The 13959-nt window shown below is 34.3% G+C and overlaps 1 protein-coding gene across 1 annotated transcript in view; it reads right to left on the minus strand.

Moving 5' to 3' along the window:
- The window catches only part of ACTR3 (actin related protein 3), a 70998-nt gene that overhangs the window by 55310 nt on the left and 1729 nt on the right, over nt 1–13959 (minus strand). The gene's annotated exons all lie outside the window — the stretch shown is intronic.

Consider the following 13959-nt stretch of genomic DNA (forward strand, 5'->3'; position numbering starts at 1 on the left):
TTTCAAAACTTACTACAAAGCTACAGTACCCAAAATGGTGTGGTACTCGTATAAAGACAGACATACAGACAAATGGAATAGAACAGAGAGCCCATAAATAAACCCTCACATACATAATCAAATGATTTTTGACAAGGGTGACATAACTACTGAAACAGCTAAAGGACAGTCTTTTCAACAAATGGTGCCAAGAACACTTTATATCCACATGCAAAAGAATGAAATTGTACCTTTATCTTATACCATATACAAAAATTAACTCAAAATGGATCGAAGACCTAAATATAAGAAATAAAACTATAAAACTCTTAGAAGAAAACACAGGATGAAAAGCTTCACGATACTAAATTTGGCTATGGTTTCTCAGATGTAACACCAAAAGCGTAGGTAACAGAGGAAAGAGTTACACTAGACTTCCTCAAAATTAAAAGCTTTTGTGCATCGAAGGCCATTATCAACACAGTGCAAAGGCAACCCAACATCATTTATCTGATAAGGGATTATTACCCAAAATAAAGAACTACACTCAACAACAACAAAAGCCTAGTTAAACATGGGCAAAGGATTTAACTACACATTTCTCCAGAGAAAATATACAAATGGCCAATAAGCACATGAAAAGATGTTCAACATCACTAATAATTAAGAAATGGAAATCAAAATCAGAATGAGATACCACTTCACACCCATTAGGATGGCTACTATCAAAAAACCAGGAAATAACAAATGTCGGTAAGGATGTAAAGAAATTGGAACCCTTGTGTATAGCTGGTGGGAATGTAAAATGATGCAGCCACTGTGGAAAACAGTATGGTGGTTCCTAAAAAAAATTAAGCATAAAATTACTACATAATCCAGCAATTCCACCTCTGGATATGTACCCAAAAGAATTGAAAGGAGGAACTTGATCAGGTATTTGTACACTACATGCTCATAGCAACATTATTCACAATAGCCAAAAGGCAGAAGCAATCCAAGGGTCCATGAATAGGTGAAAGGATTAATCCAATGGAATATTATTCGACCCTACAAAGGAAAGAAATTATGACATGCTACAACAAGGATGAACCTTGAAGACATTATGTATGTAAAACAATCTAATTACAAAAGGACAACTAATGATTCCACTTATACATGGTATGGAAAAAGTCAAATTCATAGAAACAGAAAGTAGAATGGTGGTTGCCAGAGACTGAGAGGTAGAGAAAATGGGGAGATGTTGATCAAAGGGTACAAACTTTCACCTATAAGATGAATAAGTACTAGAGATCTAAGTTACAGCATATAACTATAATTAATAACATACAGTATTGTATACTTGCATTTGTATCATTCTATCTGAAATTTGCCTAAAGGGGTAGATTTTAAGTATTATCATAAAAAGAATGTTAACTATGATTATATATTAATCAATATATTAATTAGCTTGATTGTGAGAATCATGATACAGGGTATACTTGTATCAAAACACCATGTTGTGGCCTGGCACTCTGGGAGGCCGAGGCGGGCGGATAGCTCAAGGTCAGGAGTTCGAAACCAGCCTGAGCAAGAGGGAGATCCCGTCTCTACTAAAAATAGAAACAAATTAACTGGCCAACTAAAAATATAGAAAAACTTAGCCAGGCATGGTGATACATGCCTGTAGTCTCAGCTACTTGGGAGGCTGAGGCAGGAGGATCGCTTGAGTCCAGGAGTTTGAGGTTGCTATGAGCTAGGCTGACGCCACGGCCCTCTAGCTCAGGCAACAGAGCTAGACTCTATCTCAGAAAAAAAAAAAACAACAAAAAAAAAACCACCATGTTGTATATCTTAAATATATACAACAAAAAAGAAAAGAAAAAAATCATTCCTTTAGAAAATATTTGTTTTCATAACATAATTCCCTGGCAAAATTAGTAGAATCCTAATGCTTTCCAACTTGCTATTTCTTAATTAATGGTTTGTGTGTGTGTGGTTATTTTTAACACTCCCTAAATTAATTTTTGTATTATCTTGAAATATCTCAAAAATACTTTTCAAACCTAGTGTTTTTTAAATGTCAACTCTAAACAGAAAAATTATATTTCGTGAATACCTTGAACTATCTCAAAGATACTTCTGAATTTTTCGTGTCAATTTATAAACAGGGAAATTTACATATATGTGTATAGCAAAAATAAAACTACATATCAGGGACAATTCTATTATACAATGCTAGAACATGCACAGTTTTTCTGGAAGAGAAATACAAGAAAAAGTAAATTGTAGTTATCTCCAGATAACAGGAGGAAGAGAAGGAAAAGTTCTGCTTTTTAAATTTATATCATTCTGTTTTAAATTTTCTAACCATGCACCTGTATTACCTGTTTTTATTTAAAATAATTTTTGAATATGTAGCATGCCCATTATAAAAACTTTAATATATAATACACAGAAAAAATACTAAAGGATAAGTTTTCCTACCATGCCTATCCCTTAAACCCTCCAGTTGCCATCTTGAGAGTTAATCACTATCAGGTTTCTCAGGTAACCTAGAGATATTCCATGCAGACATGCATATATATTACTTTATAATTTAAAATATGTCATTGGGCTTATCTAGGCAATCAAATTATGAATCCACTTATTTCTTTACACTTTCTTATACTGAGAAAAGAAAATGTCATTTTCTAAATGGTTTCAAATAACACACCATAAAATGAAAAAGAGAAAACTATTCTAATTTTATGAAACACAAAAGGGCAATAAAATACTTCGAAAAACTAAACAAAAAAATTTTTTTCTGTGGCCTAGAAAGCAAGTTAAATATACTGAAAATTTCTGACTATGACAGCAATTTAAAAAAATCTGCAATGCTGATTTTGGCTGAGGGAGTAGTAAGGCACTTAGAAAAGGACTTGCTTAGAGAAGGGAAGTAGAAGAAACAATTCAAAAGCACTTTTGAAGCCAGCAAAGATACTTAAGTTATCAAAGACTAGAATAATAGTAGTAGAAATGTAATAGGGTTAGGTGAGGGGGAAGCCAGACTAGTAGAAAGAGCAAAAGACAAATGAGTTTTAAACAAAAAATGGTTAAGTCTGCCATAACAGAAATCGCCTGGGGGGGAGTGGATTTGGGGACAGTGATCAATAACACCCTCTAAGTGTTCAAGTGAAAATAAGAGTTGCATGTCTCTCACCTTTTTTTTTTAAGAGATGGGGTCTTGTTACCCAGCTGGAGTGCAGTGGCTATTCACAGGCCCAATCATAACACACTGCAGCCTCAAAGTCCTGGCCTCAAGTGATCCTACTGCCTCAGCTCCCTCCCCCCCAATAGCTGGGATTATAGGCACATCCCACAGCACCTGGCACATCTCTCGCTTTAAATCAAAAGCCAGAAATGATTAAGCTTAGTGAGGAAGGCATGTTAAAAGCCAGGACAGGTCAAAAGTTAGGCTTCTTGTGCCAAACAGTTAGCCAAGTTGTGAACGGAAAGGAAAAGTTCTTGCAGGAATTAAAAGTGCTACACTCTTGAACACACCAACAAGAAAGCAAAACAGCCCTATTGCTGATATGGAAAAAGTTTGAATGGTCTGGACAGAACATCAAACCAGCCACAATACTCCCTTAAGCCTAATTACCAAGAGCCTAACTCTCTTCAATTCTACAAAGACTAAAAGAGGTGAGGAAGCTGCAGAAAAAAAGTTGGAAGCTAGCAAACGTTGGTTTATAAGGTTTAAGGAACGAAGCCATTTCTATAACATCAAAGTACAAGGTCAAACAGCAAGTACTGATGTAGAAAGTAAAGCAAGTTATCCAGAAGATCTAGCTAAGATAACTGATGATGTTGGCTACAATCAACAAGAGATTTTCAATGTAGATGAAACAGCCTTATACTGGAAAAAGATGCCATCTTAGACTTTAATAGCTAAAGAGGAGAAGTCAATGCCTGGCTTCAAAGGCCTACCTCTCTTATTAGGGGCTATTGTAACCTGTACTTTGGATGGAAGCCAATGTTCATGCACAATTCCAAAAATCCTAGGGTCCTTAAAAATGATGTTAAATCTACTCTGCCTCTGGTCTATAAATGGAATGACAAAGCCTGGATGATAGCACATCTGTTTTCAGCACTGTTCACTGAATATTTTAAGCCCACTGTTGTGACAGAAAAAAAGATTTCTGTCAAAATATTATTGCTCACTGACAATGCACCTGGTCACCCAAGAGCTCTGATGGAGATGTACAAGATTAATGTTTTCTTTCATGCCTGCTAACAGAATACCCATTCTATAGATCAAGGAGTCATTTTGATTTTCTATGTCATATCATCTAAGAAATACTTAGAAATACTGCCTAAGTCATATTATTTAAGAAATTGTATAAGGCTGTAGCTGCCATAGACAGTGATTCCTCTGACAGATCTGAGCATATTGAAAACCTTCTGAAAAGGATTCTCCATTCTACATAACCTTAAGAACATTTGTGATTCATGACAAGAGGTCAAAATATCAACATTAACAGGATTTTAGAAGAAGTTGATTTCTATTGGCACAGATGACTTTGAGAGGTTAAAGACTTCAGTGGAGGAACTAACTGCAGATGTGGAGAGAAAAAGCAACAGAACTAGAATTAGAAGTGGAGCCTGAAGGTAGAACCAAACTGCTGCAATCTTATGATAAAACTTCAATGGATGAGGAGTTGTTTCTCATCTATAAACAAAAGAAAGTCGTTTCTCAAGATGGAATCTACTAAAGAAGATGCTATGAACACTGTTGAAATAACAATTTAGAATTCAGAATATCATATAAACTTAGTTGATAAAGCAGCACCAGGGTTTGAGAAGACTAACTATAATTTTCAAAGTGCAACTGTGAGGTAAAATGCTGTCAAATAGCAGCACATGCTCCAGAGAAATCTTTCATGGAAGGAAAAGTCCATCAACGTAACAAACTTCATTATTGTCTTATTTTAAGAAACTATCACAACAGCCACCCCAACCTTCAGCAACCACCAACCTGATCAGTCAGCAGTCATCAGCACTGACGCATGACCCTCCACCAACAAAAAGATTAAGACTTGCTGAAGACTCAGATAGATCATCATTAGTACATTTTAGCAATAAAGTATTCTTTAATTAAGGTATGTACTTTGTTTTTGTAGACATAATGCCACTGCACACTAAAAAATTAACTATGATACAGTGTAAACATAACTTTAACAGGCACTGGGAAACCAAAAAATTCATGTGGCTTACTTTATTGGGATACTTGCTTTGTTGCAGTGGTGTGGAACAGAACCAAATCTGTAATATCTTCGTAGTTGACAGAGTATACCTTGTGTATACACTTAATACAATGGTTTATATTTCTTTTTACTTTGAAAAATATCTCACATCAAAGAAGCTATTTAATATTAAAAGATACCAATAGGTTACTAATACTGACCCACTAAATGGGAATAGAATCTAAAAAAAAAAAACAAAAAAATTTTCAAAAATAAACTGGAATAAAAAGCTACAATAAAAATCATGCCAGAAAAAAAACATATTACTCTGAATACGATATATGACCCTGCAGCCTATATAAGGGACAAATGGCACTCAAATTTTAACTTTCAATATTTCGACAATTTGAAACCATGTAACAAATGAATACAAGACCCTAGAACTATAGATAGAATAAATCTTACTGATCTAGCATAACTCATTTTCCAAAATTGCTTAGTACTGACAATCACTAAAGTTGAAAGAATTCTACCCTAATAAGAATGACCTGCTTCTACCCTTACCATATCATAAAAATAAACTATGTCATGTGTAATTTTTACAGAAGATATCATTGCCAATCTTAAAAGAAAACAGAGGTTTACAAATTAATAGCAATGGTTACTCACATTAATATCTCAATTTTCAGTTTAGCCACAGCTTTCTTCATACTATACCAAGCTCAAAAAGGTAATCTGGTATCAGGAAATTTTAGAATAAGAATGTAGTGGCTAATTCACGGGGAAATTTGCCAAGTAGAATAAGACAGTATTGCTATAAAACTGTTGGAAACAATTGTTTAAAAAACTTTTCCAATTCCCTCCAGTGTTTTCTCATTACATGCAAGTCAATGTTCAAACTGACACAAAAAGACTGATAGACTGTTAAGTGGAAGAACCTGGACTCCTCTGTGTGTCCACAGAAACATTCTAATCCCAGTCCTTTCAAGCCTAAACCTTAAAATCTTAACTCCTTTTCACTAGTGGGGAGAAGAGAACATAGACCTTGGAATCACAATGACATGAGTGAAATGTTTGTTCCACCATCTACTAGCCTGTGATTCTGTGATCACAGACTTTATTCCTAATGCATAAGAAATAAAACTGAATTTACATGGTTGTCATAAGAATTAAAGGAGATAACAGTGGATGGCATTCACTAAGTATCCTGTAAATATTTCCTTCCTCAGATGATTTTCCTCTATCCATAGGCCTTCTTTTATGCCTATATCCATTCCCTTAATTATCCTTTCAAAGGTTCTTAACAATGTTTTCCCAAAACCTTTGCTACTACATCAGTCCAACTATCACCACTAAAGACAGATTATAGCAGTCAATACTTGCCCCATAGAAGAAGCCAGTCACAAAAGGCCAGAAATTGTACGATTCCCTTTATATGAGATGGCCAAAATAGATAAATCCATAAAGACATAAAGTAAATTAGTGTTTGCCAAGGGTTGAGGGTAGAGGGGTCCCTTTCTGGGATGATAAAAATGTTCTAAAATTGAATGGATTCTAATCAATGGTGTCAACTATAAAAAATAAATAAATAAAATAAAACTGAAGGGAGATGGTTGTACAATCTTGTGAATATACTAAAAACCACTCAATAATACACATTAAAAGGGTAAATTTTATGGTATGTGAGTTACATCTCAATAAAGCTATTTAAAATAGAATACTAGACCCAGACTAATAACCACATAAATTTAACTTTTATCACTCTTCTGCTTAATCATCAACACAATGTACTACTGCCCATCAAATCAATTCCAACCATTCTACCCATTTAAAGTCCTTCTGAAATAAGGCAAGATATAAATATATATACTACTTGCCATCCCATAGCTCCCAACAGAAGTATCTCCCAACAGAAGTTCCAAGTAGTGTAATTTCGTAACTGACCCCTCCCCAAAATATGACATAACTCCTCCCTGGCTTCCCTTCATCAATAAAATACTTACTGGGCATTATTAAATACTATGCACAAAACTATCACTTGGAGAGAATATGAACAAAAAAGACACAATCACAGTTTTCACTTTAGCTCACTATCTTACATTGCTGAAGTCTTCCTTTCCTTTTATTTATAACATTCTATTGATGCTTTTCCAAGGATCTGATCAAGTTCAGCTCCTTCATAAACTATCCTCCAAACACTACAGCACTATTAATCTTCCCAAAAGAATTAAATACTAATAAGCTATCCTTAATTATTTTACTGTATTAGTTTCAATTCCAGAACTAAACTGTAAACCTCAAATATAAAATCATGCCCTAAAAAAGCTGGGTGTAATGGAACATGTCTGTACTCCTAGCTATTTTGGAGGCTGAGCAAGAGAATCATTTGAGCCCAGGAGTTCAAGAATGGCCTAGGAAATATAGGGAGACTCCCATTTCTATTAAAAAAAAAAAAATCATGACTTAATTTTCTGTATATACCATAGTGTTTAGCATAAAACTGAGAGTGACATAAGTACTTAATTATTTCCTTAAGTTCTTCTATTTTTTGACTTTCATTTCTATTTTGTGTGGTCATTAATAAGCACACAATGCACAGTGAGTAAGTAACTGGAATAAGTAAAGGCAACAGTGGAGATTATTCATTTTCAAATTGAAGCTTCAGAAATATGTATGCATTCGTATTGAAGTTCTATGTAATTTGACATCATTTTCTTAATTGAGTTTTCCTGAGTTAATCAGCAATTGTCAGTTTTATGTTAGATACAATATATGTCCTTGCAATATTTAGATAACTAATAATCCCCTATCATTTAACTTTAATGTGTTACAGGTTAATAAAATCAATGAACTGGTAACTAAGATCTCCCTATATATTTCATATTTGTACTAAAATTCAAGTAGTTGTACAGATTGACATTTATTTTTTTAAGTAGGTATAAGATGAACATTCTTAAAAACTGAGTTCACAATTCAACTATTGTCACTGAATATACCAGAACTAGGAGGCAATATAGCAATGGGCTCTGGAATATGACTATGTCAGGGCTCAAATTCTAGATCTACAACTTAACTATACCTCATTTTCCTCATCATTAAAATGGAGGCTATATAATATTATCTATTTCATAGAGTTTCTAAAAAGATAATAACTAATTATCCCAAGAACAAAACTTATAAAAGGTCTTGAAATGGCTGATTTGTACACATCCCATTTAATAAGTCTTTAATAAATGAAATCCAAAGATTTAAATCTCTGAAACAATAGAAAAAGAATATTTCTTTAGCACTCATTTTAGGAAGGTAATTGGTCCTGACATCTACTGAGTGCAACTCCTTTTTAAAACCGTTTCTAAACTTGGTTTAAAATGTCATGTTAGGGAACATAAAATTAGTTTTTCATTTGTGCCATAAAGTATGCCTCTGCATTACAAAAGAATTCTGATGCATGTTTTATACCAGGCCTCAACCAAGACTACTTTCACTATAAGTAACACACATTAGGTTATTTTAACTAAGAAGAAATTTCAATTACTGTAACTCATAAATGTGAACTCATAAAAAAACTTAAGAGAATTCAACAATACTGCCAATTAATCATTAGGAACACCCCCAAAAGACATTTCTCAACTCTGAATCTCTATTTCATTTGTAAATGAAAAGTGGATTTAATTATCTCTCAAAGTCTTTTTTCAGCTCTATAATTCTGTGTGAGTCATTAGGCACTTCCCTTAATTCACTAAAGCAAGTTTCACAAATACACATTAAATGCTATGTTTGCACCCTCAAAGTAACTGAATTTTAAAAATGCTTACAGCAGAAGAAAAACATACTAAATTTAATTATAATAATCTCTAAATCTTTAAGTAAGCAAAGACTATCATAGACCAATACTAAAAACATATTTTACATTTTTATAGTTTCAAACCAACCCTAAACTGTAAGGTCTTTCGCACCCAATTCTCCTTCTAGGACTTTTATCCTCCTGATAGCAAACCCCTACTCACACAAATACTGAAAAAGGCATAAAGACACTGTTCTCAAGAGTACTGCATTTTCACAACGTGCAAGACAACTTAAAGCAAGGAGAGAATGTTTAAAGATGGAATGCTGAGCGTCAGAAGAGATGAATATTCTTCTGAGCTATGTATTAGGGGCGGGGAAGAGTAGAAGGGTAAAAGAATATATCTGGCTACACAATTCAAGCTATTCCTTTCCTGGTTTCAAAAAGTATGTAAGAATGACATGAGTATAAATGAGTTTGGAAAGGATTTTCAAGATTTTGAAACGAAATTATTAAAATCCTACAAAATGGTCCTTTAGAAAAACTAGGATACTATTTGTCTTTTTGCTCTAGTATTAGTCAAGTTATGTGTTTTATGATATAAGGGGCCATATAAAGTTATAAAACAACCAGCACCCAAAGTAATATTAATCACTATCCTATTTTAAAGAACCAAATTTAAAACATTAATCCAATAACTTCACCTTAACTCACACTGTCATCTAAAAATTCATGAATGTTTTAAGTGCTCAGTAAGCTATAGCACATATTTTTGTAGTGCTATTATTACTTAATTGCTTTGCTCTTGCTTCTTTATGTTAGTACCCATCACAGATAGGTAGTATCATAAAAAAGGCTACAAGTTCCAGTAGAATTATAGGAGAGCATTCAAACGTTTTCATTATGTTGGAATTTTGCTTCGGGAAACATGTTGCTCAAAGCTACATTTTAACCATTCCACACTTCTGACTCTAGCCCAAGCATTTAGTATTTCTACAAGTTGGAGGAGGGGGAGCATGCTGGACAAAGGAAATGTAGCCTATCTTTGCCTAAGGTTGGGGAACCCTGGCCTCAAGGCCACAGGTGGCCCTCCAGATCCCCAAGTGTGCCCCTAGACAGAATCCAAACTTCACAGAATAAATCCCTTTACTAACTGTAAAGTTTGGATTCAGTCAAAAGGATCCTCAAGCATCCAGAAGGCCAAATCATAGCTGATCAGTATAGTAAGCCACGTGTGCTCATTTTTCTTATTGTGATGATCAAAAAGTTGGATCACACATCCTTAATTTTCAAAAGATGGAATATTAACATTCAACCTTCTTGTTCTTTTCTCTTTCAAAGTTCTCATTTATTATAGGATCAATTTATAAATTATAATGATGATTTCCAAGTCTCCACTTTCATTCCTAAAGTTCCTGTATTTTTAATTTCCTCTAGGACATTTCCAATTACAGATCATCATTCCAAATATAACAACAAATTCGAATTTTACTCAGTTTCTTAAAACCAACCCCCTTATTGTCCCAATCACTCAAGCATACAATCTTGAAATATTCACTGATGCCTATTTACAATCCACTAAAATCAGCTGCCAAGTCCTAGCTACACCTCCTTCACAATCTCTCAAATCAGCAAAAATATTTTGACTGTGCAAAGAACTGTGGTAGGCAGGCCAAGGCCTGCAGGAGATAAGAAAATACGCGTAAGACACTGTGTTCCTTTCCTTAAGGACTTCAATTCAAAAAAGAGGGAGCTAACTCATTATTATAATAATTACAATGTATTGTGCTCTTACTATGTGCCAGGCACTGTGCTTTTCATGCATTATCTCAAGAGGAGGGGAAAAAAACCCATAAGGTAAACACTATGATCTCCAAATTACAGATGAGAAAAATAAGACCTGAAGAGTTTGAAATGTATAAAGGCACACAACTAGTAAGTGATAGACCATGAGCTCAAAAACAGCTGACTAAAAAGCCCTCGTTATCCATAAATAAACAATACAAAACAATATAACTGCCAGAAGAAAGGTGCAAACAAAACAAAGGAGCAATCTTTTCCAAACTTATCTCTTCTGCTCCATCCCCACTGCCAATACCTGGTTTCAGAACTTCTGCAAAGCTGGTGCTGAGGGAGCTGCTTAAGAATCATCTAGAAAGTCCACTTAAATGAATAGTCCTAGGCCCAACCCTTGAGATTCTAATTGACTAGGTATGGGGTGTTTCTCATGTAGTTTCTTAAAACCATCCTCCTAATTCCTGTCCATTGATTCAACAAAGATTTGAGTCCCTACTATTCACCCAAGCCCCATAATTTCATTCCAGATATATCTGATCTTCCTGCATTCCATTCTGCAAATATTCTAAAGGCCCTATTTTCAACATTTCACTCCTCTACTAGAGGAATGTTTATTCTCTATCAAGTAAAATTTGTTTCCAATCAAAGCTTTATTGTCATATAATGAACACCTGATACACAGGAGGTGCTCAATAAATATGAGTTTCCTTTCACATTACAAAATCTAGACCCATATGATATTATATAGTCAATTCATAAAGGAGAGGAACAGTGCAAAATATCATGCTAAGAGGACTAAAAACAAAAGCAACTACTCTTCTCTTTCAGCTGTACATGCTTTTCCTTGCCCTTAGTAAAATGCTCTCCTGTGTATCTATTCAAATCCTTAAAAGGATACCTCAAATTCTTAAAACTTCCTGACCACAGTAATCTTTCTTTCCTTCTCATCAACTGTCTGAAAAGTAAATATCCTAACATTTGATTAAATGCAGTTTTCTACCTACCTCTAATTTTTTAATGATTTTAGCTCTTTTCTGATTAAGATTCTTGAGAATAGATTGTACTACACATTTTCATTATAATGCTAATTATATTAGAAGCCTCAATTTGACAATACCACTTTCTCTACCAGTGCAGGACATCCATAAGTTACTAACATTACTTTGTGCCTTCACTGTATCATAAATTAATTTCCCATCCAAAATCAAAAATATCTCAATGATTCAAATGTCAAAAGTTTAACCTCTACATAAGGAGGATATAGTATAGTGGCTCTGCCACACTTATGTGCTATAACACCTAGGGCAAGCAGCCTAACCTCTCCAAGCTTAAATTTTCTTGTCTATAAAATGAATACTTATTAGGTTGATGAGAAAAGTTAATGAGATAATATAAAGCATTTAGCACAGGGCCTGAGACGAAATTCTTGATAAATGCTAGCTATTATTATCTCCTAAGAAACATAAACTAGAGTAAATTTTTTTTAGAGATTAAACTTAAGCAAAGTAACAAGGAAGTACTCTAGGAATTCATATAGCCAGAAAAAAAATCTGAATCAAGTCAAAGATTACACAGAAAGGTTTCTCTAATTAATTGAATCAAATTCATAAGGCTAGGATTTTTTTTAAGATTACTTTAAACCAGAAATAAATAGAGTTAACTTTACTAACAAAAATAAAGCAACATGTGTAGTTCTGAAAAGGAGGTCAAGAGTCCCCATAGTGTAACAGAAAGAACACAGGGTTTACATACAGAAGAACTTAGGTTCAAACAGCAGGCTGAATCATCTGCTAACGAGATGTCACCAAAAAAGTAATTTCAATTCTCTAATCCTGTTAAAAAAAATTTTTTTTTCCACTTAAACTAAGTGGGTGCCAGGCACAGTGGCTCACACCTGTAATCCCAGCACTCCAGGAGGCCAAGGTGGGTCAGGAGTTCAAAACCAGCCTGAGCAAAAGGAGACCCCCCCTCTCTACTATAAATAGAAAGAAATTAATTGGCCAACTAATATATATAGAAAAAATAAGCTGGGCATGGTGGTGCATGCCTGTAGTCCCAGCTACTCGGGAGGCTGAGACAGCAGGATTGCTTGAGCCCAGGAGTTTGAGGTTGCTGTGAGCTAGGCTGATGCCATGGCACTCACTCTAGCCTGGGCAACAAAGCGAGACTCTGTCTCAAAAAAATAAAAAAAATAAAAATAAAAATAAACTAAGTGGGTAACTGTAACTTAGGGACCTAAGAGGTGCATGCACTCTCTAAAGCATTAAGAAATACACAAATTATAGGTGCCCAATTTGCATTTGGGAATCACAGTATATAAAACTCCCTGTTAAGGCCATGCTTAGAGATGCTTATCTCCAGGGCCCAATCACAAGGATTTATCCTCCATGCACTAATAAAACTAAAGGTGTAACTTTAGCGTTTAACAGGCAACTGGAAAGACCAAAAAGACCAAAATAAATGAAACTCTAAAAGGGGAATTTCAGATTCTGACAGATGCTAAAACATAGTGAGGTGGCAAGGGGACTCCTAGTTCCATTCACATCATAATTAATGTTCAGTTAACAATTTCTCCTTGTGTGGCTAGACCAATGTAATAACATGAAAATGTAATATTATAATAATTGAAATATTAAAACAAAAATATCCTACATACAGATTGAACCCCTCTCCCCACTTCTACTTGTCACTCAGCCATGTTTTAAATTTGAGATTGCCCTTTCAGAAAAGAGGTCACTTAAGGACAGTTAACTTCAATGAGCTATTTAGTATACTAACTCAAAAATAACCAAAGCTGTTTCAAAAGGGGAAAAATGTACACACACAAAAAAAAGTAACATCCCACTTAAGATGTTATTTATTAGGGCCACAATTATTAACACTATTTTTATTGACAGCTCAATAATTTCTAAAGCATTAAGTATTAATTATGTATTAATTTGTCACGTTAACAACAAACTTGAAGAGTCCTACTCATTCAGGCTACATCTAATTTTAAACTGGCCCTAAACATAAAACTACACACTAATTAGACTAAGAAGAGAAAAAGAAGAAAAAAATGTACTGGCTCAGGGAAATGAGACTGGATTGAGAAGAAACTAAAAAGGCATCCATCAAAAAAATACACAGATGTTAAAGGCTAGGCTAGTGTTTTCCTAGAGAAAATATTGAGAAGTTGGTTGTTTCCTTCTGCCTGAC

Source organism: Microcebus murinus, chromosome 8 (genome assembly GCF_040939455.1).
Source record: "Microcebus murinus isolate Inina chromosome 8, M.murinus_Inina_mat1.0, whole genome shotgun sequence".
In the NCBI taxonomy this organism is placed as follows: domain Eukaryota; kingdom Metazoa; phylum Chordata; class Mammalia; order Primates; family Cheirogaleidae; genus Microcebus; species Microcebus murinus.